General features: G+C 39.7%; 1 pseudogene; it reads left to right on the forward strand.

Moving 5' to 3' along the window:
* The first annotated feature begins 27158 nt into the window (after nt 1-27158).
* LOC131822393 (small nucleolar RNA SNORA70) lies at nt 27159-27267 on the forward strand (annotated as a pseudogene).
* The last annotated feature ends 262 nt before the right edge of the window (nt 27268-27529 follow it).

Consider the following 27529-nt stretch of genomic DNA (forward strand, 5'->3'; position numbering starts at 1 on the left):
CAGAATTAAAAAATATATATGAAAAACACTGGTGACAATTCAGGTCTTAGGTACTAATGTGATTTTTGCAACTTCGGTTATGTTTTCAGCATAATACTTCTGTTGGGTGAAATAAGGCAGAGATTTCATGGTGTTATTCACCTTCTAGCAAAGGGTTGGAGATGGGGGGATCCAGTGATCATATTTCACTGTATTTGATACTGTCTTTATTTTGAAGAAAAGACATAAAAATATTTTGTAATTGGTTTTTCTTCTTATTTTATAACATATAACATTATTTTTCTACCATAAAAGGCACACATATTATAGAAAATTTGGTATATAAAGTTATGTTGAAGAAAGGAAAAATTATCCATAATCCTACTACCAAGAGCTGAACACTGTTGTTAGTTTTTTTTTAAATTATGTTCTATGTTCTATGACATACATCAACTGATTTTTATTTTTTTATTATTTTTTTTAAAAATTTTATTTATTTATTTGACAGAGATCAAAAGTAGGCAGGGAGGCAGGCAGAGAGAGATAGGAGGAAGCAAGCTCCCCGCTGAGCAGAGAGCCTGATGTGGGTGGGGCTCGATCCCAGGATTCTGGGATCAAGACCTGAGCCAAAAGCAGAGGATTTAACCCACTGAGCCATGCAGGCGCCCCCATTAACTGATTTTTTAAAAAGTTGTCTTTATTATTCACTTTCCTTTTTTGAAATGTATGGGGCTCAAGTTTACGTTGGCTTGTTGCTCATTCATTCAACAAACATTAATTAAGGCTCTGCTATGGGCAGTGCACTTTCTATGTGCCAGGGATGTAGTCACAAGCAAGATAAAGCTAGCCTTTCCTTCATTGAGCTCACAAACCTGCTAGAGAGGAAGCCAGGTAAAGAAGTAATGACAAGGCTCTGAGAGAAGGCGTACCAAGTTCTATGGGAGCATTTAGCAGGGGTCACTTAGCCAGACTTCAGGAAGAGGCATAAAATGGAAGGTAAGAAGGACCAACAGGTGTTTCCCATGCAGTCAGTGTGTGGTGGGAGGACCGTTTCATATATGAAGGCCCAAGCACATGGAATATTTGGAATATGGCAAATAGTTCAGGATGGCAGCAACTTCAGTTTAGATGTTAGATGAAAAGAACTTTATTTTTTAAAGATTTATTTATTTATTTGAGAGAGAAAGAGAAAGAGCATAAGTGAGGGGAGGAGTTTTGGGAGAGGGACAAGTAGACTCCATGCTGAGTCCAGAGCCAGAGATCATGACCCGAGCTGAAATCAAGAGTAGGATGCTTAACTGACTGAGTCACCCAGGTGGCTCTGATGAGAACTTTATAACCTACATTTATTTATTTTTTAGGTCCTTTTAAAAATTTTAATTCCAGTATAGTTAATGTACAATGTTAACTTAGTTTCAGGTGTTTTATAGTGATTTAACAATTCTATATATTAACAATTTTTATAGTGATTTAACAATTCTATATATTACTCTGTGCTCCAAAGGTTAGTGTTCACTTAACCCCCTTTACCTATTTCACCCATCCCTTCTGATAACCACCAGTTATCTATAGTTAAGAGTCTGGTTTTTAGTTGGTTTCCTCTTTTTGGTTATAACCCAAATTTTAAAAATGGGCTTTATTTTTTAGACAGAAGGGAACCAATGATGAGCATTAAGCACAAGAAGGGTATGCTTAGCTCTATATCCTTAGAGGCCACTCTAACTATTGTGTGGAGAATTGGAAGTGAACAGTACTGGGGTCAAGAGAATCCCTTAGGCTGTTGTATTAACACAGATGAGAAAATACAGTGTCCTGGGCAAGGGTAGTGAGACTGTGGATAAAAGTAAGTAGATCTAAGAGCTGTTTGGCATGTAGCATTAATAGGACTTGGTTATTCGCTTGTGTGGGGAAGGAATGAGGAGGTTGAAAGGACAGTATAAATTTCAGGTTTCTGAGTGATGAACCAACTGTGGGTTAAAGCCTGTGCTTTCGGCTCATGATCCCAGGGTCCTGGGATCGAGCCCCACATCAGGCTATCTGCTCAGCAGGGAGCCTGCTTTCCTTCCTCTCTCTCTGCCTGCCTCTCTGCCTACTTGTGATCTCTGTCAAATAAATTAAAAAAAAAAAAAGAAAACTTTGTCTTTTTGACTGAGAGAAAGCAGACTTTCAATCTTATATCCATGTACTTTTAAAATCCCTTCATTCTAATCTTAGTTAATGAGTTTTTATCCCCAGGGGTACAGGTCTGTGAATCACCAGGTTTACACACTTCACAGCACTCACCAAAGCACTCTGGAAAACAGCATGGAGGTTCCTCAAAATGTTGAAAATAGAACTGCCCTATGACCCAGCAATTGCACTATTGGATATTTACCCTAAAGATACAAACGTAGTGATCCAAAGGGGCACATGCACCCAAATGTTTATAGCAGCAATGTCCACAATAGCCAAACTATGGAAAGAACCTAGATGTCCATCAACAGATGAATGGATCAAGAAGATGTGGTATATATACACAATGGAATACTATGCAGCCATCAAAAGAAATGAAATCTTGCCATTTGTGACAACGTGGATGGAACTAGAGCGTATCATGCTTAGCGAAATAAGTCAAGCAGAGAAAGACAACTATCATATGATCTCCCTGATATGAGGAAGTGGTGATGCAACATGGGGGCTTAAGTGGGTAGAAGAAGAATCAATGAAACTAGATGGGATTGGGAGGGAGACAAACCATAAGTGACTCTTAATCTCACAAACTGAGGGTTGCTGGGGGGAGGGGGGTTGGGAGAAGGGGGTGGGATTATGGACATTGGGGAGGGTATGTGCTTTGGTGAGTGCTGTGAAGTGTGTAAACCTGGTGATTCATAGACCTGTACCCCTGGGGATAAAAATATATGTTTACAAAAAATAAAAAATTAAAAAAAAAAGAAATGACAAAAGACATAAAAATGGACATGACCAACGATCTGATGAGAGGTTACAATATAGCTGGCAAGGAAATCTGGTTATTTCTGTGACACATAACACTTCAATAATCAAAATATCAAGTGATGACCTTATATTAAAACATACTAAAACTTTAGGAATTGTATACCTAGAAATGTAATAGCATTTACCCAAACATAACCCAAGGCTTATCATTATTTGACAGTGCTTTCCAAGTAAGTCACCATAGGAAATAAAAGTCCTAGTGAGTCAAAGAGACTTCGTTTATAATTCAAATCTTGGGAAGTCTGTGAAAACCTTAGGGGTGGCTGGGTGATGGACATTGGGGAGGGTTGTGCTATGCTGAGCATTGTGAATTGTGTAACACTGATGAATCACAGACCTGTACCCCTGAAACAAATAATACATGATATGTTAATAAAAAATAATAAAATAATAATAATTTAAAGAAAACCTTAGAAAGCATTGTAAGGAGCACTGGGTGTTACACATAAAGAATGAATCTTGGAACACTGCATCAAAAACTAATGATGTATTTTATGGTGACTAACATAACACAATAAAAATTAAAAAAAAAAAGAATGTTTTAAAGCACATGCCTAAATAGGATTAGGATCATTAAACACCTGATGAAGGCAAAACATAGAAAATGGGTTTTTTGGGCAAAGAGAAAACAAGTGTTTGCATTTTCTTATCAAGAGCAGACCAAACAGACCAACCATTTAAGAAAACTTTGTCTTTTGGGGCACCTGGGTGGCTCAGTGGGTTAAAGCCTGTGCTTTCAGCTCAGGTCATGATCCCAGGGTCCTGGGATCGAGCCCCACATCAGGTTCTCTGCTCAGCAGGGAGCCTGCTTTCCTTCCTCTCTCTCTGCCTGCCTCTCTGCCTACTTGTGATCTCTGTCAAATAAATTTAAAAAAAAAAGAAAACTTTGTCTTTTTGACTGAGAGAAAGCAGACTTTCAATCTTATATCCGTGTACTTTTAAAATCCCTTCATTCTAATCTTAGTCTGTCCTGACCACATGTAAAATTCCTTTCCAAAAATTTCCCTAATACAAACCTTCTATAACTTTGTTTACATTAAGATTTGTCCCAAGCCATGTCTCTCCAAACAGTTAGTCTTATTTAGGACAAAGTTACTTCCTTTTACCTTTAACAAAAAGTCATTTCCACTCCTTAGATCTTCTTACAACGTCTTACAAGATCTTAGATCTTATAGTGTTGCTTATTTCCATCAGTATTAATTTCATCTACCAGAATTTTAACTCTTCGAAAATTTAGTCTTCAGTGAAGAAGGCTAAGTAGTAACCAATCGTGAACTGTTATGCCACAGTTAAAAAAAAAAAAAAAAGATTTTATTTATTTATTTGACAGACAGATACCACAAGTAGGCAGAGGCAGGCAGAGAGAGAGAGGAGAAAGCAGGCTCCCCGCGGAGCAGAGAGCCCTATGTGGGGCTCGATTCTAGGAACCTGGGATCTTGACCTGAGCTGAAGGCAGAGGCTTTAACCCACTGAGCCACCCAGGCGCCCCACACCAGAATTTTTAAAAGGCAAAAGATTTATGCAATCTGAAAAGAAACCAGAGCATTACACCAGAATTTTTAGATGGCAAGTTTATTCAGTTAAGTAGAAAGCATGTTTACCAACAGACTCAAATATCCTTAGTTTCTCTGCAAAAAGAAGTCAAAAGCACAAACCTATATTCAACAGTCAATACTTTAGCACTTTATCCTATTTGGAAAAGACCTAGATGTCCAGTGACTTTAATCCCACTTATCATCCAAACAGAACTTTTAGGTTTCAGGTTACTAAAGACTTTGAAAGCTATCTTAACAATTAACCATGAACTTTGAGACAGCCAATTAACCATTATTTTAAGTCCTATTTTTGCTAACACATTGCAACAGATATTGCTTACTTGACTTTTTGCAAACCTTGATAGAATAAAAATTTTATATTTAATGCTGATAATTTTAAAGACAAGTCTATCGTAATTAAACCAACAAACTTAAACTAATTTAAATACTGAATATGTTTCACCTGGGTCCACTTTTAAAAGTCAGTTTTTTCCCCATTGTCAATTTTTATCTGATACACTGATGGGGAAATCCGAGGTGGGTGGTGTATGCAGGCCTTAACCAAGGTGGCACGGAAACAGGAGGGGGTGGGGGAGACAGAGAAGGCAAAATGCAGCCAGAAGGCAGAGAAAAAGTGTTCCCGGTTCTAAATCTCATCCACTTGGGCAGATGAGCAAAAGCCATGTTTTTTTCACCAAGAAGTGGGATTAGGCAGTCCATGTCAGGCCAGAGAAGACAGGGAACTTCCCTGAAACAAAGAGAGTTTAAATGACTGCTCGGGAATATTCCTTAAATTCCCCATCCTGAGGTAGACTAATCACAGTTGGCTCCAATTATAGCCATTAACCTGGAAAATGATGAGGGAAAAGCCCCCACATGTATTAGGAGGATCAGTGAGAGAGTGTCGGCATCCCCTTTGCCAAGGAGAGCCTGTGTTTCCTCCAGCAACCTGGGTTTATTCAGAGAAGGCCTGTTTAGGTAATTATCATCCAATACATCAGGAGGGAGTTTACTGGTCTGGTTATGACCAAACATGTTCTGCAAGAGGCCCCTGGGTCTGGGTCCTGATTTAGAGCCCTGAAAGCCTGGGTGGACTTAGGTTACCTCCGTCTAGTGACCCTGTTTTCCTGCAGAACAGATCTGATAGATCCCAGGCCATGCAGTGAGTGTTATAGGAGCTTGGTCCTATCCTAAAGTTTGCAGTCCAAATTGTTTCCAGTGGATTAAAAGACACCCCAATGGAGAGTCTTTGGGAATTCAAGAAGAGACCATGCCTTGCCATGGAGGTCACACTTTATTTTACCTTGCCTTGAAGAACCCATGGTATTTAATCCCTGGAAAACACTAGAAAATTTTACAAGGGGAAATTACCCAATTTTGCCCTACCCAATAAAGAGGAATCCCTGTGTAGAATGGCTTCCCATCTTGTGATCCCGGTAGGTGTCCCCCGTACCTGTTATAGAGAGGTGACTATGAAGGTGTCCCTACATATTAGCTCTCCCCTGTGAACCAAGGCATCCCCTGGTTTGCCTACCCAAGGTGAAAGACTGGCCTAACGTCTTGGGTTGAGGAGGGATCAGACCAGTGGGAATAGCCACTCTTACCGGTCAGTCAGCTGATCCTCCTTGTCTCCTCAGGATTCCGACCCAGGGGCTTGGCGTGAGATTAAACTTTAATATCTCTTTAGAAGGCTAAGAATGCGAATGAAACAGCTAGGTTCTCTCAGTGGGAGGCATGTGCTATTTATGGATGCGGCTTCCCTGGGGTGTGACACCCCCCCCAGAGCTGGTCTCTATCCTTTTATGTGTCTCGGAGACACCCAAGGCCACCAATGGTAACCAAAGAGCAGGTTCAGAATGCTGGAATGCCAGTCCTTTTGTGCGCCACCCCCTGCCCCCCAGTGAACCTTAACACAAAGCAGGGAATCCTTTTAAAGAACTTTTTCTTAAAGGCTTTGTGGAGGGAGAGATGCAGCATGAGAGACTGTGGACTCTGAGAAACAAACTGAGGGTTTTGGAGGGGAGGCGGGTGGGAGGTTGGGTGAGCCTGGTGGTGGGTATTATGGAGGGCACGGATTGCATGAACCACTGGGTGTGGTGCATTTAGAACACTGAAAAGAAATTTAAAAAGTAAATAAAAATTTTAAAAAAGAGCTCTGTGATTGAGTTCTCACTATTTGGTCATATAAATTCACTTGATGGTACCTCAGCAGTCAGGCCAATTATAAGCCAATTTCAATTATGAGTCCTTGCCTTACCCCTCAAGGGCTTTTCCTGTCCTTATACCTGAGATCCCATTTGTGAGCATGGCCCTGTTTGAGGGGTGCAGACCCTGAGATTTAGCATCATCATAATTTGATATTTTTGTTGTTGAAACAAGAAAAACTCATCTATATGACCCATTAAAGCCCCAGCTGCTAATACAACCAATCAAAACATTGGCTGGGGTTTCTAATTCCTTCCTTAATGCCCAAAGTATTCCAAGGAGAGTAAATGCCCAGGAAATATTGGGACGACTCCAATTGATCAGATAAAGAGCTCTTACCCTGTTTGATGATAACTTGGGTTATAATTCCTGGTAGTGACTAAACCTAAGTTATTCCTAACAGAAAAACATATGTCTTACCAGTCCACATAAATGAGGAAAAGATTTTCCTCTTGAACTAAGTTTTGCCAAAGACACTTTTTTTTTTTAAAGATTTTATTAATCTATTTGACAGAGAGCGATCACAAGTAGGCAGAGAGGCAGGCAGAGAGGCAGGCAGAGAGGCAGGCAGAGAGAGAGGAGGAAGCAGGCTCCCCGCCGAGCAGAGAGCCCGACGTGGGGCTTGATGCCCGGACCCTGAGATCATGACCTGAGCCGAAGGCAGCGGCTTTACCCACTGAGCCATCCAGGCGCCCCCCAAAGACACTTTTAAATGAAGAAGTCTTATCTACTTAGGCAACATTCTTCTCCCAGATAACAAAGTCAGCAGGACCTATTGAAGCCACAAAATTCCCAGGTGCTTTGAAAAGGAACTGTGGAGGATAAAAAGTGATTCTAAATCCTGAAATGAATCCCTGATTAAAAGGGAATACTGATCCTCAAAGGTTGGAAGGGCCCTACTATAGGCAAAGGCCCTGAGGTGGGAGAGAGCCATTTAAGAAAAGCAAATGATCAGAAAAGAGAACTGGGTAGGGTTAGGCCAACATTTCCTTCTTTTGAGGAAAGACGCTGCTTTTACTCACCCTTCAGTGGGAGTGATCCTTGGTTTTGGTTCCAAAATGAAGCAGGGAGAGCAAGGTTCTGTCTCATGGAGTTGAAGAATGAAACTCACAGACCAAAGGGAGTGAATAAAATGATAGAATTTTATTAAGCAAGGATACAGAAAAAGTTAGGAGTGAGAGGGGTCCCAACAGGGTTGCCGCTGAGGACTTGTAGTGTTGGTCTTTTATTGAAAACTAACCAGGGAACTCAAATCTTTTTAACTTCTCCACTGGCTGCACCATTGATTGAGCACTAGTGATAACATTTTTGATGGCTTACTTCTTTTTTAGGGTCTGGTTATTTTCTGTTGACCATAGGAGACCATCAAAAATAAGACTCCCCTTCTCAGACACCTGGGGCAAGGTTGTCTGGTATGTTCCCTTATCTCTGGTTTCTTTACACCCCTGCATTTTTGGGATTTCTGTGAGCGTGATCACATAGCCCCTCTATCTCTACCAACCTAGTCCCCCCTGTCCCTTATTCACTGCCAATGCCAACAAAGTGATAGAGAAATTAATGGAACTCAGTGTCAAATGTAGCAACTAAAAATCTTCAAAAGCCTTAGGACAAGATTAATACATGAAGGGAAATGCAGACGTTGGCCAGGGCCTGCAGATGGTTAGGGTAAGGGTTTCTAGTTGCACTCTTTACTTTCCCCTTATTGCCCCCAGAGTCAGGCCCCATTTTCAAAAGGTGAGTATAACCAAAATTTCAGGAACAGATAATCCCAATCTTACACAAATTGTTTCAGAAAGTAGAATAACAGGAAAAGCCGCCCATCTTTATGAGGCTGGTGTGCTATAGAGATCACAACCAGAAGATAACGCAAGAATATTAGAGAATATTAGAAGCCAATTTAACTTAAGGGCATAGAAACAAAAATCCTACACATGTGTGTTTGTGTGTGTGTGTGTGTGTACTGAAGTCAACTATGTATTAAGTAGGCTTTGTTCTAGCAGTACAAGGATGTTTCAATGCTGGAATGCATAAGAATATAATAACATTAATGAACTGAAGGAGAACAATTACATGATTTTCAGAAGAAAGCAATTGATAAATATCAATATCCATATATGATTTTATTTATTTATTTGTTTATTTGACAGAGAGAGAGAGAAGGAGAGAACAAGCAGGGGGTAATGAATGGCAGGCAGAGGGGGAGGGAGAAGCAGACTGAGCAGGGAGTCCAACCTGGGGCTCCATCTCAAGACCCCTGGGATCATGACCTGAGCTGAAGACAGAGGAGTTGAAGGCAGATGCTTAATACACTGAGCCACCCAGATGCCTGTCACCAATTTATGATTTAAAGAAATCTTAGCAAACTAGAAATAGACAGAAACTCCCTTAACCTTTTCAAAGAAAATAAAAAGTATTAATGAAGACAACTTAAAAGTGTTCCCTTTAAGGTCCGGAACAGGGAAATGAAGGCTGGTATAGCAGCTAGTATATATTTTTTGTTTTGTTTTGTTTAACTAAACTCTATCCCCAATGTGGGGCTCAAACCCAAGACCCCAAGATCAAGAGTAGCATGCTCCATCAACTGAGCCAACCAGTCATTCCCACAGCTGTTTAACATAATACTGGAGCACCTAGCCAAGGAAATCATTTAAGAGAAACAAATATCCTTTGAAGACTAAAAAAGGAAATCTCTCATTTGCAAACAATATTTTCATTTGCATAGAAAATACAAGGGAATTAACAAACAATTGGGACTAATAAGACAGTTAAGAGTGTTATATCCAGCACTTAGAGTCTATAACAAGTCTATTGTATATCAGCTTCCCTTAACTTTACTGCTCTAGACAAGGAAAATCACTGTCCTGGTTGCCCGGAACAGAGGGGTTTTCTTGGATGCAGGAATTGCTAAACCCAAGCAGTCACCCTAACTTTGGCTCTGATTTCTTTCTTCCCTTGGAAATTTACTTTCCTTTCAAGCTAATCTATGTATTAAAATTTGAGTATTGTATTTTATCCAATATTCCTATATATTTTTAGCATAAGGCATGGCTCTACTTCAGCTCAATCTACTCTTTTGACAGATTTTTTTCCATATTAAATCTTTAAGAATAATGAAATGTTTAATGACATGGGAAAATATTCACATGTAGAGTGAAAAAGACAATATAACTCTATGTACACTTGAGTACCATTTTTATTATAAATAAATATAATATATGCATATCTTTGAAATGTTTGAGATAGATAATAGAATTTCTGTGGATAGAATTGATTTTAGTGTCTTTAGGGGGGTAGATTATTGTGGGTAAGGGAGAAAAGAAATCTGATAGGTTGGAAAAGTGGAAGGATGTAGAGTAGGGGAAGAGAAGAAAACTGGTGGAGATTGGGAGATGTAACACAGAGGGAATGTTCTCATTCTAATGAGATGGTTTGTATTTTAGATACTTATGACCCATAGCTCTTTCTCTTTTTTTTACACTGTATGACTCTTCTTTCACATTGGAGAGAGAAAGGGATCAAATGTTATTTCTCAGAGCCCTGGATCCAGATTGCATTGTCTTATTGAGCATGTAACTAGGTCATTGGAGCAGGCATTTTAAACAATCACTTACTAAGGGGATTTTGTAAAATCCATGCTTCAACCAGAACAAGAATATAATAAGTTAATTAAGATATATTTGAATGTTAAATATTCCTAGAAAGGCTCTGATACATCTCAGGGTTGGTTTTTTTTTTGTTGTTGTTGTTGTTTGTTTTTTAAATGGCAATAAAACAGATTGATAGCTGTGAGCTCCGGTTCAAAGCAGCTTTGATGAGTTGTCAGGGGTTTCTTGGTTATGAAAATGAAGGAGATCTGTTCTTGGAATTTTTAGAGATATATGTGTCACAGTAGGGAACTTCCATCTGCAGCAGTTTCTTCTTCTTTTTTTTTTTTTAAGATTTTATTTATTTATTTGAGAGAAAGAGAGAACATGTGTGTGAGAGAGAGCACAAGCAGAGAGGAGGAGCAGAGGGAGAGGGAGAAGGAAACCCCTTGCTGACCAAGGAGTCTGACACAGGTCTCCATCTCAGGACCTCAGGATCATGACCTGAGCTGAAGGCGGACACTTAACCTTAACCGACTGAGCCACTTGGGTGCCCCTGGGGCAGTTTATTTTTTCAAGAATTGAACACAGGTAATGTAGAGAGGAGGGGGCGAGTATAACTATAAAGGAGTAGTACTAAGAGATCTTTGGGGTGAGGGAGTAGTAGTTCTGTATCTGGACTGCTGTAATGGTAACAGTGAACCTACACATGTGATAAAATGACAGAACTATGCACATACATTGTACTGATGTGAATTTCCTGGTTTTGATATTGAACTATGGCTATATGAGATGTAACCATTGGGTAAAACTAGGTGATGGATATGTAGGACCCCTCTGTTCTATTTTTACAACTTCCTATGAATCTATAATTATTTAAAAATAAAAGTTTTTTAAAAAATAACACCAAAAATTAGGTAATGTAGACTAGCATCACCTAGGGAAAGCAATGTAACCCCCAATTATTCGGTCTACTTTGTTTTAGTTGAGCACCAAGGCTGGGAGAAGAGTTTTGGGCTGATTGACATTTGTGTGCCTTGCCAAGTAATGTGTTAGACAATGGGTAGGTAAATATAGCCTGAAAATACTTGTTCATTTTCACTTTTATGTAGGCCACAGTGTCTTGCTGCAGTTAGAGAGATGACCTTCCAAAACATTCTTCCACATTTGGTTTATTTAGACTATTTAGTCAAATGACCAGTTGATTCACTGGAGGGTGAAAAAAATCACCTAATGAACTGAATGATTGATCAATCAGAATGTTAAGTCCTTCATTCAAGTATAGACAGACATGGGATGCATGTTCATGATAAAATAGCTTACAGAATAGCACACACTCTCCCCAATGTCCATAACCCAACTACCTTCTCCCTACCCCCCTACCCCTGGCAATCCTCAGTTTTTTTGTATGAGATTAAGAGTCTCTTATGGTTTCCCTCCCTTCCTACCCCCAAAACCCCCCACGTTGCATCTCCACTTTCTCATATCAGGGAGACCATATGATAGTTGTCTTTCTCTGATTGACTTATTTCTCTAAGCATAATAACCTCTAGTTCCATCCACGTTGTCGCAAATGGCAAGAGTTCATTTCTTTTGATGGCTGCATAGTATCCCATTGTATATATAGACCACTTCTTCTTTATCCATTTTTCTGCTGATGGACATCTAGGTTCTTTCCATAGTTTGGCTATTGTGGACATTGCTGCTATAAACATTCGGGTACCCCTTCAGATCACTACGTTTGTATCTTTAGGGTAAATACCCAGTAGTGCAATTGTTGGGTCATAGGATAGCTCTATTTTCAACTTTTTGAGGAACCTCCATGCTATTTTCCAGAGTGGTTGCACCAGCTTGCATTCCCACCAACAATGTAGGAGGGTTCCCCTTTCTCTGAATCCTTGCCGGCATCTGTCATTTCCTGACTTGTTCATTTTAGCCATTCTGATCTGTGTGATGTGGTATTTAACTGTGGTTTTGATTTGTATTTCCCTGATGCCGAGTGATATGGAACACCTTTTCATGTGTCTGTTGGCCATCTGGATGTCTTCTTTGCAGAAATGTCTGTTGATGTCCTCTGCCCATTTCTTGATTGGATTGTTTGTTCATTGGGTGTTGAGTTGGCTAAGCTCTTTATAGATTTTTGATAGTAGCCCTTTATCTGGTATGTCATTTGTGAATATCTTCTCTCATTCTGTCAGTTGTTTTTTGGTTTTGTTGACTGTTTCCTTTGCTGTACAAAAGCTTTTGATCTTGATGAAGTCCCAATAGTCCATTTTTGCCCTTGCTTCCCTTGCTTTGGCAATGTTCCTAGGAAGAAGTTGCTGTGGCTGAGGTTGAAAAGGTTGCTACCTGTGTTCTCCTCAAGGATTGTGATGGATTCCTTTCTCACATTGAGGTCCTTCATCCATTTTGAGTCTATTTTTGTGTGTCGTGTAAGGAAATGGTCTGGTTTCATTTTTCTGCATGTGGCTGTCCAATTTCCCCAACACCATTTGTTGAAGAGACTGTCTTTTTTCCATTGGACATTCTTTCCTGCTTTGTTGAAGATTAGTTGACCATAGAGTTGAGGGTCTATTTCTGGGCTCTCTACTGTTCCACTGATGTGTGTCTGTTTTTGTGCCAGTACCATCCTGTCTTGATGATGACAGCTTTGTAATAGAGCTTGAAGTCCGGAATTGTGATGCCACCAACTTTGGCTTTCTTTTTCAATATTCCTTTGGCTATTCGAGGTCTTTTCTTGTTCCATATAAATTTTAGGATTATTTGTTCCATTTCTTTGGAAAAAAATGGATGGGATTTTTGATAAGGATTGTATTAGATGTGTAGATTGCTTTAGGTTGCATAGACATTTTCACAATATTTATTCTTCCAATCCATTAGCATGGAACATTTTTATATGTAGTAGAAGTTAATATCTGAGTAAAAACTAAGATTTAGACATAACTAGGCATCAATTTTCATAGGTTCATTACATCTGGCATGGGGCCTGGTTAGGTTTGTGTCTGGCTTCTAGGGGCAGAATCTTAGTGATGGATGAGTGAGCAGAGTGCCTATTCTTGTGACTGGCCCCATAGACCAGGCAAGTCCTATGGAGAGAAGAGCTTTCTTTCTATTTCTCCTTGGAATGTAGCATGTGTTAAGGATAAAACAGAGAAGAAACAATAGGCACAATAAATGAATTATGTGGTATGTTAGGATGTCATAAATACTATGGAAAAAACTAAAAAGTAGAGCAGAAGAAGAGCAGTTCAGGGTGGCTCTGAAGAGATTGCATTATTGAGTAGTCAAGACAGAATTAATTAAGCAAGGACAATTTCAGGAAAAATGTGAAGGCATTAGCTGAGCTGATATCCATGGGAAATGCATTCCAGCAGAGGGGACAGCTACAACAAAGGTCATAAGATAATAATGTGCCTGGCATGTTTGTGGAACAGCAAAGAGGCCTGGGTGGCTGATTCAGACAGCAAGGGGAAGGGTAGGAGGTGAGGAGTGAGAGGGGTGGGCAGGGCCAGAGGATAGATAGGGTCTTCTAGGCCATGGTGAGGACTTGGGCTTTCTCTGTATGAGATGGGAGCTGGTGTGGGGTTTTGAGCAGAAGAGAGGTGGGACCTGGCTTGTGTTTTAATAGAATCACTTAGGTCGTTGTGCTGAGAATAAACTTTAGAATGGCAAGAGGAGGAGCAGGGACATCAGTGATGAGCCTGTTGCAGCGATGTAGGTAGGTCAAACCAGAGTGGAATCAGGTGAGAAGTGATGTTAAGAAGGTCTGATTCTGGGGCACCTGGGTGGCTCAGTGGGTTAAGCCTCTCTGCCGTCGGCTTAGGTCATGATCTCAAAGTCCTGGGATTGAGCCCTGCATTGGGATTTCTGCTTAGTGGGGAGCCTACTCCCCACCCCCTGCCTGGCTCTCTGCCTACTTGTGATCTCTGTCAAATAAATAAATAAATCTTAAAAATATAGAAGGTCTGATTCTGTGGATATTTTGATATTTTAACAGATTAGGTGTGAGGTATAAAAGGAAGAGAGGAATCCAGGAAGAGCTGGAAAGATAGAGTTTTTCTCAGTACTGATCTAGGGAAGGCTGCAGGAGGAGCAGATTTGAAGGAATGAACACGAATTAGCCATGTTGAATTTGACATGATTATTAGGTGCTCATTGGAGATGTTGACTTTGTCATTGGATATAGGGGTCAGGAATCCAGGGCTGCAAGATAAAAGATTTGGGAATTGTCAGCTATAGATGGTATTGAAAACTACAGGATAGAATGAATAAGATAAAGAAGAAGACCAAGGAGTAATCTTTGGGGGTATACCAAAATTGATGTAGGGAAAAAGAGAAGCAGCAAAGGAGACAGCTAATGTCAAGTGAGGTAGGAAGGAAACGCAAAGTGTATGATCTGGAAATCTGGAGGAAAAGAAGATGTTATCCATGGCTAAACACTGCCAATAGGTCAATAAGATGAGAGCTTACACTTGAAGGCTTATCAATACTGAGGTCATTGTAGACTTTGATGAGAGCAGTGTGGTGGAGTGGATGGAGTCAAATTCTGTTTCACATGAGTTCAAGGAAGACTAAGTAGAGGAATTAGAGACAGATACATGCAACACTTGAGAGATTTTGTTTCAGAGAGAAATAAAGAAATCAAGCAGTAGTTGGTAGGTGGTGGGGACTGAGATAGAGAGAAGTGTGGTTTTCTTAAGATAGTGTATTTCATAATGGGAAAAGAAAGAGATCATTTTCCTATTTGAAGTTTACTGACAAATGCACAATTAATGCAGATTGTGTTAAGTTAAGACATGGAATATCAAATGGAAAAAGATGGAGTCAAGCTGCAGTTTTGAAAGTGAAGTTCCTGGGACAACAAGATTAGTATCACTTGGGGGATATGTTAGAATGCAGACCATAGCACCTACATACAACTCCAAGACCTACAGAATCAGAAATCTTTACTTTGACAAGCCCTCAGGTGGTTCTGCTGCACACCAAAATTTGAGAACCGCTGGTGAAAGCACCATTATCAGGTGAGTGTACTTCAAAATAATCAACAGAGAATATCTCCATTTCTTCATTAGGAGGAGAAGGTGTATTTTTCCCCCTCTCCCTTCCCATCTCTATGTTGCTCAAGTATCTTCATCCTAAAGGAGTCTCTGTATCTCTAATGGGAGAAATAACAACTGTTTTTTTAAGATTTTATTTATTTGACAGAGAGAGATCACAAGTAGGCAGAGGTAGGCAGAGAGATAGAGGAAGGGAAACAGGCTCCCTGCTGAGCAAAGAGCCCTATGTGGGGCTCAATCCTAGGACCCTGGGATCAAGACCTGAACTGAAAGTGGAGGCTTTAAACCACTGAGCCACTCAGGCACCCCTAACAGCATGTTTTTATGCTGATGGGAAAGACCTGGTACAGAATAAAACACTGATGATACAGGAGAGAGAGGCAAACTTTTTGGAATCATGTGCTTCAATGGGTGAGAATGGAGGGATCTGATATGTAATTGGCATTAGACAGGAGCAAGGAAAACTCACCTATGGTAATAGGCAAGAAGGCAGAGAGTGTGGGCACAAACAAAAGCTGTGGCCTTGGGAGTCTGTGGAGGTTCCTATTGCTTCAGCTTTCTCAGTTAAGTAGGAAGCAACATCATTAGTTGAGAGCTAGGATGGAGGAGTTTTGTCAAGCTTGGCATCATACTCTGTGAGCAATACTCTGTAAAAACAGTCACTCTCAAACATTGCTAGTGGGAGTATGGAATAATTATAAAATGATTCCTATGGAGAAAGGTTTAGCAAGATTTTTATCCTTTGACACAGCAATCTCACTTCTAGTAATTTTGCCTGGAGATGTCCCTCCACAAATATGAAACAACATACATACAAGGTTATTTATGGAAGCATTGTTTGTAATAGCAATATATTGGAAATAACCCAACTGGCCATTCATAGGGGACTGGTTGATGGACTACTGTGCATCTGTAGAAATAATAAGGAAGATCTCTACAAGCTGACATAGAGTGATTTCCTGGCTATATTATTAAGTGAAAGATGCAAGTTACAAGAGAATTTATATAATATACTACTTTTTGTGTAAGAAAGAAAAGGGAATGAGAATATATACTCATTTTTACAAAAAGATACAGAAGGATAAACCAGAAGCTAAGACAAATTATTACATAGAAGAGGTGAGTAGAAATAGGGTACAGATAACAGGAATTATAATAAGACTTCTCTGAATATCTTTTAGCATAATATTCCTAAACAGCCTTATTGAGATATAATTTAATACATAAATTTCACCCTTTCAAAGTGTACAATTCAATTATTTTTAGTATATTCTCAGAGTTTTTCATCAATAACCACCATCCAATTCCAGAATGTTATCATCAGTGTCAGAAAAACCCCACACCATTGCCTTACCTCCACCAGCTGCCGGCAACCACTAATATACTTTCTGTCTCTATGAATTTGCCTATTCTGGGTATTTCCTATAAGTACAGTAATGTGATATGTGGTATTTTGTGCTTGGCTTCTTTCACTTAGTATCATGTTGTCAAGGTTCATCCAGGTTGTAACATGTGTCAGTATTTCATGCCCCCTAATGGCTCAATAATATTCTATGGATATACCACCTTTTGTTCATCAATTCATTAGTTTCATGGACATTTGAGTTGCTTCCTTCTAATTCTTGGCTATTATAAATAATGAGATTATGAACACTCATGTACAACTTTTTGTTTTTTTCATATACTAGTATATACCTGGAATTGTTAGATCATAGGGTACGACTGTATTTAACATGTTGAAGAACTGCCATACTAGCAATGTATGAGGGTTCCAATTTCTCAAAATCCTCACCAACATTTGTTATTCTCTGTTTCTGACAGTAGTCATTCTAGTGGGTGTGAAGTTATGTTACAGTGTGATTTTGATTTGCATTCCTCTAATGGTTGTTGAGGTTGAGCGTCTTATGTGTTTATTCTATGTTTATTCTTATGTGTTTGTGTTAATTCCATATCCTCTTTCAAGAAAAGCCTATTCAGATCCTGTGCCCAGATTTTTAAAAAGATTTATTTATTTATTTGAGAGGAAGAGCACAAATGGGAGGGGCAGAATCTCAAGCAGACTGGGCTGAGCGTAGAGCCAGATGCGGGGCTTTATCTCATGATCTGAGATCATGATGTGAGCTGAAATCAAGAGTCACAAGCTTGTGGGAGGAGTCAAGATGGCGGAGAAGTAGCCGGCTGAGACTACTTCAGCTGGCCGGAGATCAGCTAGATAGCTTATCTAAAGATTGCGAACACCTGAAAATCCATCGGCAGATCGAAGAGAAGAAGAACAGCAATTCTGGAAACAGAAAAACAACCACTTTCTGAAAGGTAGGACCGGCGGAGAAGTGAATCCAAAGCGACGGGAAGATAGACCCCGGGGGGAGGGGCCGGCTCCCGGCAAGCGGCGGAGCAACCGCGCACAAAATCAGGACTTTTAAAAGTCTGTTCCGCGGAGGGACATCGCTCCAGAGGCTAAACCGGGGCGAAGCCCACGCGGGGTCAGCGTGGCCTCAGGTCCCGCAGGGTCACAGAAGGATCGGGGGTGTCTGAGTGTCGCAGAGCTTGCGGGTATTGGAACGGGAAAGCCGGCTACAGAGACAGAGCCGACAGTGAGCTCGCAGCTCGGGGTGACCTTGAACCGGTCGCAGGCTCGGTGAGCTCGGAACGCGGCCGGAGGTCAGGCAGACGGGAGTAACTGGCGCTGTTCTCCGAGGGCGCACTGAGGAGTGGGGCCCCCGGCTCTCGGCTCCTCCGGGCCGGAGACCAGGAGGCCGCCATTTGTATTCCCGTCCTCCGGAACTCTACGGAAAGCGCTCAGGGAACAAAAGCTCCTGGAAGCAAACCCGAGCGGATTACTCACCCCGGCTCCTGGTAAGGACGGTGCAATTCCGCCTGGGGCAAAGACACTTGAGAATCACTACAACAGGCCCATCCCCCAGAAGATCAACAAGAAATCCAGCCGAGACCAAGTTCACCTACCAAGGAGTGCGGTTTCAATACCAAGGAGAGCAGCAGAATTCCAGAGGAGGAGAAAGTAAAGCACGGAACTCATGGATTTTTCCCTGTGATTTTTTTTAGTCTTGCAGTTAATTTAATTTTTTTCTTTTTCATTTTTTGTTTTTTTTTTTTTTTTCTCGCCTTCTGGTAAAATTTTTTTTTTTAACTTTTACCTTATTCTTTTTTAACATTTTTTAACTAGTTTATCTAATATATATATTTTTTCTTTTTTATATTTTTCTTATTTGTTTTATTTCCTTCTTTTAAAAATTCTTTTCTTTTTTTTTTCTTTTCTTTCTTCCTTTTTGAACCTCTTTTTATCCCCTTTCTCCCCCCTCACGATTTGGGATCTCTTCTAATTTGGTTAAAGCATATTTTCCTGGGGTTGTTGCCACCCTTTTAGTATTTTACTTGCCCCTTCATTTACTCTTATCTGGACAAAATGACAAGACGTAAAAATTCAACACAAAAAAAAGAACAAGAGGCAGTACTGAAGGCTAGGGACCTAATCAATACAGACATCAGTAATATGTCAGATCTAGAGTTCAGAATGACAATTCTCAAGGTTCTAGCTGGGCTCGAAAAAGGCATGGAAGATATTAGAGAAACCCTCTCGAGAGATATAAAAGCCCTTTCTGGAGAAATAAAAGAACTAAAATCTAACCAAGTTGAAATCAAAAAAGCTATTAATGAGGTGCAATAAAAAATGGAGGCTCTCACTGCTAGGTAAATGAGGCAGAAGAAAGAATTAGTGATATAGAAGACCAAATGGCAGAGAATAAAGAAGCTGAGCAAAAGAGGGACAAACAGCTACTGGATCACGAGGGGAGAATTCGAGAGATAAGTGACACCATAAGATGAAACAACATTAGAATAATTGGGATTCCAGAAGAAGAAGAAAGAGAGAGGGGAGCAGAAGGTATACCGGAGAGAATTATTGGGGAGAATTTCCCCAATATGGCAAAGGGAATGAGCATTAAATTCAGGAGGTTCAGAGAACGCCCCTCAAAATCAATAAGAATAGGCCCACACCCCGTCACCTAATAGTAAAATTTACAAGTCTCAGTGACAAAGAGAAAATCCTGAAAGCAGCCCGGGAAAAGAAGTCTGTAACATACAATGGTAAAAATATTAGATTGGCAGCTGACTTATCCACAGAGACCTGGCAGGCCAGAAAGAGCTGGCATGATATTTTCAGAGCACTAAACGAGAAAAACATGCAGCCAAGAATACTATATCCAGCTAGGCTATCATTGAAAATAGAAGGAGAGATTAAAAGCTTCCAGGACAAACAAAAACTGAAAGAATTTGCAAACACCAAACCAGCTCTACAGGAAATATTGAAAGGGGTCCTCTAAGCAAAGAGAGAGCCTACAAGTGGTAGATCAGAAAGGAACAGAGACCATATACAGTAACAGTCACCTTACAGGCAATACAATGGCACTAAATTCATATCTCTCAATAGTTACTCTGAATGTTAATGGGCTAAATGCCCCTGTCAAAAGACACAGGGTATCAGAATGGATAAAAAAACAAAACCCATCTATATGTTGCCTCCAAGAAACTCATTTTAAGCTCGAAGACACCTCCAGATTTAAAGTGAGGGGGTGGAAAAGAATTTACCATGCTAATGGACATCAGAAGAAAGCAGGAGTGGCAATCCTTATATCAGATCACTTAGATTTTAAGCCAAAGACTATAATAAGAGATGAGGAAGGACACTATATCATACTCAAAGGGTCTGTCCAACAAGAAGATTTAACAATTTTAAATATCTATGCCCCCAATGTGCGAGCAGCCAACTATATAAACCAATTAATAACAAAATCAAAGAAACAGATCAACAATAATACAATAATAGTAGGGGACTTTAACACTCCCCTCACTGAAATGGACAGATCATCCAAGCAAAAGATCAGCAAGGAAATAAAGGCCTTAAACGACACACTGGACCAGATGACATCACAGATATATTCAGAACATTTCATCCCAAAGCAACAGAATACACATTCTTCTCTAGTGCACACGGAACATTCTCCAGAATAGATCATATCCTCGGTCCTAAATCAGGACTCAACGGGTATCAAAAGATTGGGATCATTCCCTGCATATTTTCAGACCACAATGCTCTAAAGCTAGAACTCAACCACAAAAGGAAGTTTGAAAAGAACCCAAATACATGGAGACTAAACAGCATCCTTCTAAAGAATGAATGGGTCAACCGGGAAATTAAAGAAGAATTGAAAAAAATCATGGAAACAAATGATAATGAAAATACAACGGTTCAAAATCTGTGGGACACAACAAAGGCAGTTCTGAGAGGAAAATATATAGCAGTACAAGCCTTTCTCAAGAAACAAGAAAGGTCTCAGGTACACAACCTAACCCTACACCTAAAAGAGCTGGGGAAAGAACAAGAAAGAAACCCTAAGCCCAGCAGGAGAAGAGAAATCATAAAGATCAGAGCAGAAATCAATGAAATAGAAACCAAAAAAAAAAAAAAAACAATAGAACAAATCAACGAAAGTAGGAGCTGGTTCTTTGAAAGAATTAATAAAATTGATAAACCCCTGGCCCGACTTATCAAAAAGAAAAGAGAAAGGACCCAAATAAATAAAATCATGAATGAAAGAGGAGAGATCACAACTAACACCAAAGAAATATAAACTATTATAAGAACATACTATGAGCAACTCTACGCCAATAAATTTGACAATCTGGAAGAAATGGATGCATTCCTAGAAACATATAAACTACCACAACTGAACCATGAAGAAATAGAAAGCCTGAACAGACCCATAACCAGTAAGGAGATTGAAACAGTCATTAAAAATCTCCAAACAAACAAAAGCCCAGGGCCAGACAGCTTCCCGGGGGAATTCTACCAAACATTTAAAGAAGAACTAATTCCTATTCTCCTGAAACTATTCCAAAAAATAGAAATGGAAAGAAAACTTCCAAACTCATTTTATGAGGCCAGCATCACCTTGATCCCAAAACCAGACAAGGATCCCATCAAAAAAGAGAGCTATAGACCAATATCCTTGATGAACACAGATGTGAAAATACGCAACAAAATACTAGCCAATAGGATTCAACAGTACATTAAAAGGATTATTCACCACGACCAAGTGGGATTTATTCCAGGGCTGCAAGGTTGGTTCAACATCCGCAAATCAGTCAATGTGATACAACACATCAATAAAAGAAAGAACAAGAACCATATGATACTCTCAATAGATGCTGAAAAAGCATTTGACAAAGTACAGCATCCCTTCCTGATCAAAACTCTTCAAAGTGTAGGGATAGAGGGCACATACCTCAATATCATCAAAGCCATCTATGAAAAACCCACCGCAAATATCATTCTCAATGGAGAAAAACTGAAAGCTTTTCCACTAAGGTCAGGAACACGGCAGGGATATCCATTATCACCACTGCTATTCAACATAGTACTAGAGGTCCTAGCCTCAGCAATCAGACAACAAAAGGAAATTAAAGGCGTCCAAATCGGCAAAGAAGAAGTCAAATTATCACTCTTCGCAGATGATATGATACTATATGTGGAAAACCCAAAAGACTCCACTCCAAAACTGCTAGAACTTATACAGGAATTCAGTAAAGTGTCAGGATATAAAATCAATGCACAGAAATCAGTTGCATTTCTCTACACCAACAACAAGACAGAAGAAAGAGAAATCAAGGAGTCAATCCCATTTACAATTGCGCCCCAAACCATAAGATACCTAGGAATAAACCTAACCAAAGAGACACAGAATCTATACTCAGAAAACTATAAAGTACTCATGAAAGAAATTGAGGAAGACACAAAGAAATGGAAAAATGTTCCATGCTCCTGGATTGGAAGAATAAATATTGTGAAAATGTCTATGCTACCTAAAGCAATCTACACATTTAATGCAATTCCTATCAAAGTACCATCCATCTTTTTCAAAGAAATGGAACAAATAATTCTAAAATTTATATGGAACCAGAAAAGACCTCGAATAGCCAAAGGGATATTGAAAAAGAAAGCCAACGTTGTTGGCATCACAATTCCAGACTTCAAGCTCTATTACAAGGCTGTCATCATCAAGACAGCATGGTACTGGCACAAAAACAGACACATAGACCAATGGAACAGAATAGAGAGCCCAGAAATAGACCCTCAACTCTACAGTCAACTAATCTTCGACAAAGCAGGAAAGAATGTCCAATGGAAAAAAGACAGCCTCTTCAATAAATGGTGCTGGGAAAATTGGACAGCCACATGCAGAAAAATGAAATTGGACCATTTCCTTACACCACACACAAAAATAGACTCAAAATGGATGAAGGACCTCAATGTGTGAAAGGAACCCATCAAAATCCTTGAGGAGAACACAGGCAGCAACCTCTTCGACCTCAGCCGCAGCAACATCTTCTTAGGAACAACGCCAAAGGCAAGGGAAGCAAGGGCAAAAATGAACTATTGGGATTTCATCAAGATCAAAAGCTTTTGCACAGCCAAGGAAACAGTTAACAAAATCAAAAGACAACTGACAGAATGGGAGAAGATATTTGCAAACGACATATCAGATAAAGGACTAGTGTCCAGAATCTATAAAGAACTTAGCAAACTCAGCACCCAAAGAACAAATAATCCAATCAAGAAATGGGCAGAGGACATGAACAGATATTTCTGCAAAGAAGACATCCAGATGGCCAACAGACACATGAAAAAGTGCTCCATATCACTCAGCGTTAGGGAAATACAAATCAAAACCACAAAGAGATATCACCTCACACCAGTCAGAATGGCTAAAATCAACAAGTCAGGAAATGACAGATGCTGGCGAGGATGCGGAGAAAGGGCAACCCTCCTACACTGTTGGTGGGAATGCAAGCTGGAGCAACCACTCTGGAAAACAGCATGGAGGGAGGTTCCTCAAAATGTTGAAAATAGAACTGCCCTATGACCCAGCAATTGCACTACTGGGTATTTACCCTAAAGATACAAATGTAGTGATCCAAAGGGGCACGTGCACCCGAATGTTTATTGCACCAATGTCCACAATAGCCAAACTATGGAAAGAACCTAGATGTCCATCAACAGATGAATGGATCAAGAAGAGGTGGTATATATACACAATAGAATACTATGCAGCCATCAAAAGAAATGAAATCTTGCCATTTGCGACAACATGGATGGAACTAAAGCGTATCATGCTTAGCGAAATAAGTCAAGCAGAGAAAGACAACTATCATATGATCTCCCTGATATGAAGAAGTGGTGATGCAACATGGGGGCTTAAGTGGGTAGGAGAAGAATCAATGAAACAAGATGGGATTGGGAGGGAGACAAACCATAAGTGACTCTTAATCTCACAAAACAAATTGAGGGTTGCTGGGGGGAGGGGTTTTGGGAGAAGGGGGTGGGATTATGGACATTGGGGAGGGTATGTGCTTTGGTGAGTGCTGTGAAGTGTGTAAGCCTGGTGATTCACAGACCTGTACCCCTGGGGATAAAAATATATGTTTATAAAAAATAAAAAATTTAAAAAAAAAGAAGCAAAAAAAAAAAAATAGAGTCACAAGCTTAACTGACTGAGCCACCCAGTTGCCCCTCATTTATTAGTTCTAATAGTTTTTTTTTAGCAGATTACTTAGAACTTTGTTTATAAAAGATAACATCTTCTATGTATAGATGGAGATGGAAAATACAGTTTTACTTCTTCCTTTCTGATATGAATGCCTTTTATTTCTTTTTTGGCTAATTACCCTTTCTAGAACCTCGAGTATAACATTGATCAGAAGTGATAAGAGTGGACAGCCTTGTATTGTTCCTGATCTTTAGGTGAAACATCCAGTCTTTCATCATTGAGTACAATGTACAGTTTTCATAGTTGTCCTTTATCAGGTTGAAGAAGATTACTTTTATTCCACATTTATTCCTAGTTTGCTGTTGATGGGATGTTAGAGGTTGTCAAGTGCTTTTTCTGTGTCTATCAAGATTATTTGGATTTTTACTTTATTTTATTGATATGGCATGTTGCATTGATTGATTTTCATATGTTGTGCCAACCTAATTCTCAAGGTCCCATTTGGTGATGATGTATAAATTTTTTATATATTGCTGGATTGGGTACTTTGTTGAGGAATTTTGTGCCTATGTTCATAAAGGATATTGGTCTGTGCTTTTCTTATGGATATTAGTCTGTGATGTCTATGTCTTTTTTAAAAGAATTTATATATTTTAGAGAGAGAGAGGGAACATGAGTGGAGGGAGAGAGGGAGAAGGACAAGCAGACACCCCACTGAGTGTGGAGCCTGACAAGGGGCTCAGTCTCAGGACTCTGAGATCATTACCCGAACTGAAGTCAGACACCTAACCAACTGAACTTCCCAGGCACCCCTATATCTTTTTTTTAAGGTGAAAAAAAGTTAGATTTAGCTTTAGCCAGCTGGACTCATTTAGATGGTACCAATTTTATTGGCAACATCCAGAGCATCATAGTTAGGAACTAGTCAAACCTATACCTTCTTTTCTCCTTTGGGCCTGATCAGGGTGCTGACCTTGGCCACCTCAATGCCATAGAGCTTCCTCACAGTCTGTTTGGTCTGGTGCTTGTTGGCCTTGACATCCACAATGAACATAGGTGTGTTATTGTCTTCCCTTTTCTTCATGCCTAATTCAGTAGTCAAGGGGAACTTGATGATGGCATAGTGATCAAACTTGCTTCTCCTGGGGGTGTTCTACTGAGGATATTTGGGCTTCCTTCAGAGAAGCAGTGTCTTAGGCCATTGGAAGGTAGGTCACACGTGTCATTTTTTTGTGTGTGTGACTGTGGACCCTTTTCAGCACTGCTTTCTTGGTCTTCAAAGCTTTTGCTTTGGCTTCAGCTTTGGGAGGGACAGGGGCTTCTTTCTCTGCCTTCAGTACCGTCTTCAGAAAAGACCTATATGGTTTTGATATGAAGGTAATAATGGCCTCATAGAATGAGTTGAGAAGTATTTCTTCTATTATCTGAAGGAGTTTATGAAATCCAGTGAAGCTATCTGGACCTGGGCTTTTGTGTGAGGATAGTTTTTAATTTACTAATTGAATCTTCTTGAATTTCAGTAATCTGTACCTTTCTAGGAATTTATGCCTTCATCTAAGTTGTCAACGTTATTGGCATATAATTGTTCATAGTATCCGTTTTATTTCTGTATCCTTTTTTATTTTTGTAAGGTTGATAATAAGGTTCCCTCTTTCATTTCTCATTTTAATAATTTGAATCTTCTCTCTTCTTTGCTTGGTTTATATAGTTTAAAATTTGTCAATTCTGTTGACCTATTCAAAGAACCTACCTTTTGTGTCATTGTCTTTATTTTTCAACTTTCTATTATTTATTTCTGTTCTAATATCTACTATTTCCTCCCTTCAGCTTGCTTTAGGTTTAGTTTGCTCTTCCTTTTATTGTTTAGATTACTGATTTGAGATCTTTTTCTTTTAATATAAGTCTTCACAGCTATAAATTTTTAACTAAATACTGTTTTAGTTGTACCATATAAGTTTGGTATGTTGTATTTACATTTTTATTCATCTCAAACTATTTTACAATTTTCTTTGTGATGTCTTCTTTGACCTTATGGTTATGAAGTAGTGTGTTGTTTAATTTCTACTCTTTTGGGGTACCTGGTGGCTCAGTTAGTTAAGCATCTGACTCTTGATTTCAGTTCAGATCATGGTCTCAAGGTCCTGGGATTGAGTCCCACATCAGATTCTGCACTCAGCATGGAGTTTTCTTGGAATTCTCTCTCTCCCTCTGCCCCTCCTTCAACTCATACTCTCTATCTCACTCTAAAATAAATAAAATCTTTAAAAAATAATAATTTCTACTCTTTTAATATAATTTTGACTTTTGAATCATGTACATATCTGACATATCCAAAAAAGATTTAAGAAAAGCAAATCTTAAGTTGAATGCATACAAAAACAAGTGATCTTGTGTATCAGATTGATAACTTGATCACAGAAGAAAGACAAAAACAAATGATCTTGTGTATCAGATTGATAACTTAATCATAGATGAAAGAATTCAAGTAAATTTTGAATCTGAATAATCTCAGTAGGATATGACCTGAATATACAAAAATCAGGGGCACCTGGGTGGCTCAGTTGGTTAAGTGTCTGCCTTTGGCTCAGGTCATGATCCCACGGTCCTGGGACCAAGCCTCACATTGGACTCCCCACTTAGTGGGGAGCCTGCTTCTCCCTCTCCCTCTTCCTCTGCCTGCTGCTCCCCCTGCTTGTGCCCCCCCCCTCTCTCTACCAAATAAATAAATAAAATCTGTTTTAAAAAGATGTAAAAATCTGGGGCACCTGGATGGCTCAGTGGGTTAAAGCGTTTGCCTTCAGCTCAGGTCATGGTCCCGGGGTCCTGGGATCGAGTCCCGAATCAGGCTCTCTGCTCGGCGGAGAGCCTGCTTCCTCCTCTCTCTCTCTGCCTGCCTCTCTGCCTACTTGTGATCTCTGTCTGTCAAAAAAAAAAAGATGTAAATATCAGGAGATTATATCATTGTGGTTTGTTCCTATACTTTTTATTTTGTTTCACTGATGTATTTATCTATGCTGACCCCAAAAGCACACTGTCTTGTTAAAGTTGTATAGTAGGTCTTGATACCTGGCTGTATAATTCCTTCAGCTTTATTCTTTAAAATTGCCTTGGCTATTCTTGACCTTTTGTGTATCCATATAAATTTCAATATTGGCTTGTCAGTTTTCATAACAAACCAGTTACAGTTTTTATTTGGATTTCATTGACTCCATAAATCACGGAGGAATTGGCATATTATCAGTGTACCAAATGGGGTCCCAGTGTACAATGGCAGCAACCACTACCCTCCTTGATCGTGTATGCAGCCTGTTGATTGTATGGGTTGCCCTAAGAGACCTTGGAGATAGCCCTTTCCAGTGGACATTGATGTCTGACCTTATGCATGCTATCTCCAAACTAGGCTCCAGAGAGGTATGCAGTATACCTTTGCAAAGCCCAAGGTACAGTGGCCAGGGTCCATATTGGCCAAGTCATCATGTCCATCAGTACCAAGCTACAGAACAAAGAGCATGTGATTGAGGCCCTAAGCAGGACCAAGTTCAAATTCCCTGGCCACCAAAATATCCACACTTCCAGGAATTAAGGCTTTACTAAGTTTGATGTGGATGAAT

Source organism: Mustela lutreola, chromosome X, assembly GCF_030435805.1.
Source record: "Mustela lutreola isolate mMusLut2 chromosome X, mMusLut2.pri, whole genome shotgun sequence".
Taxonomy (NCBI): Eukaryota; Metazoa; Chordata; class Mammalia; order Carnivora; family Mustelidae; genus Mustela; species Mustela lutreola.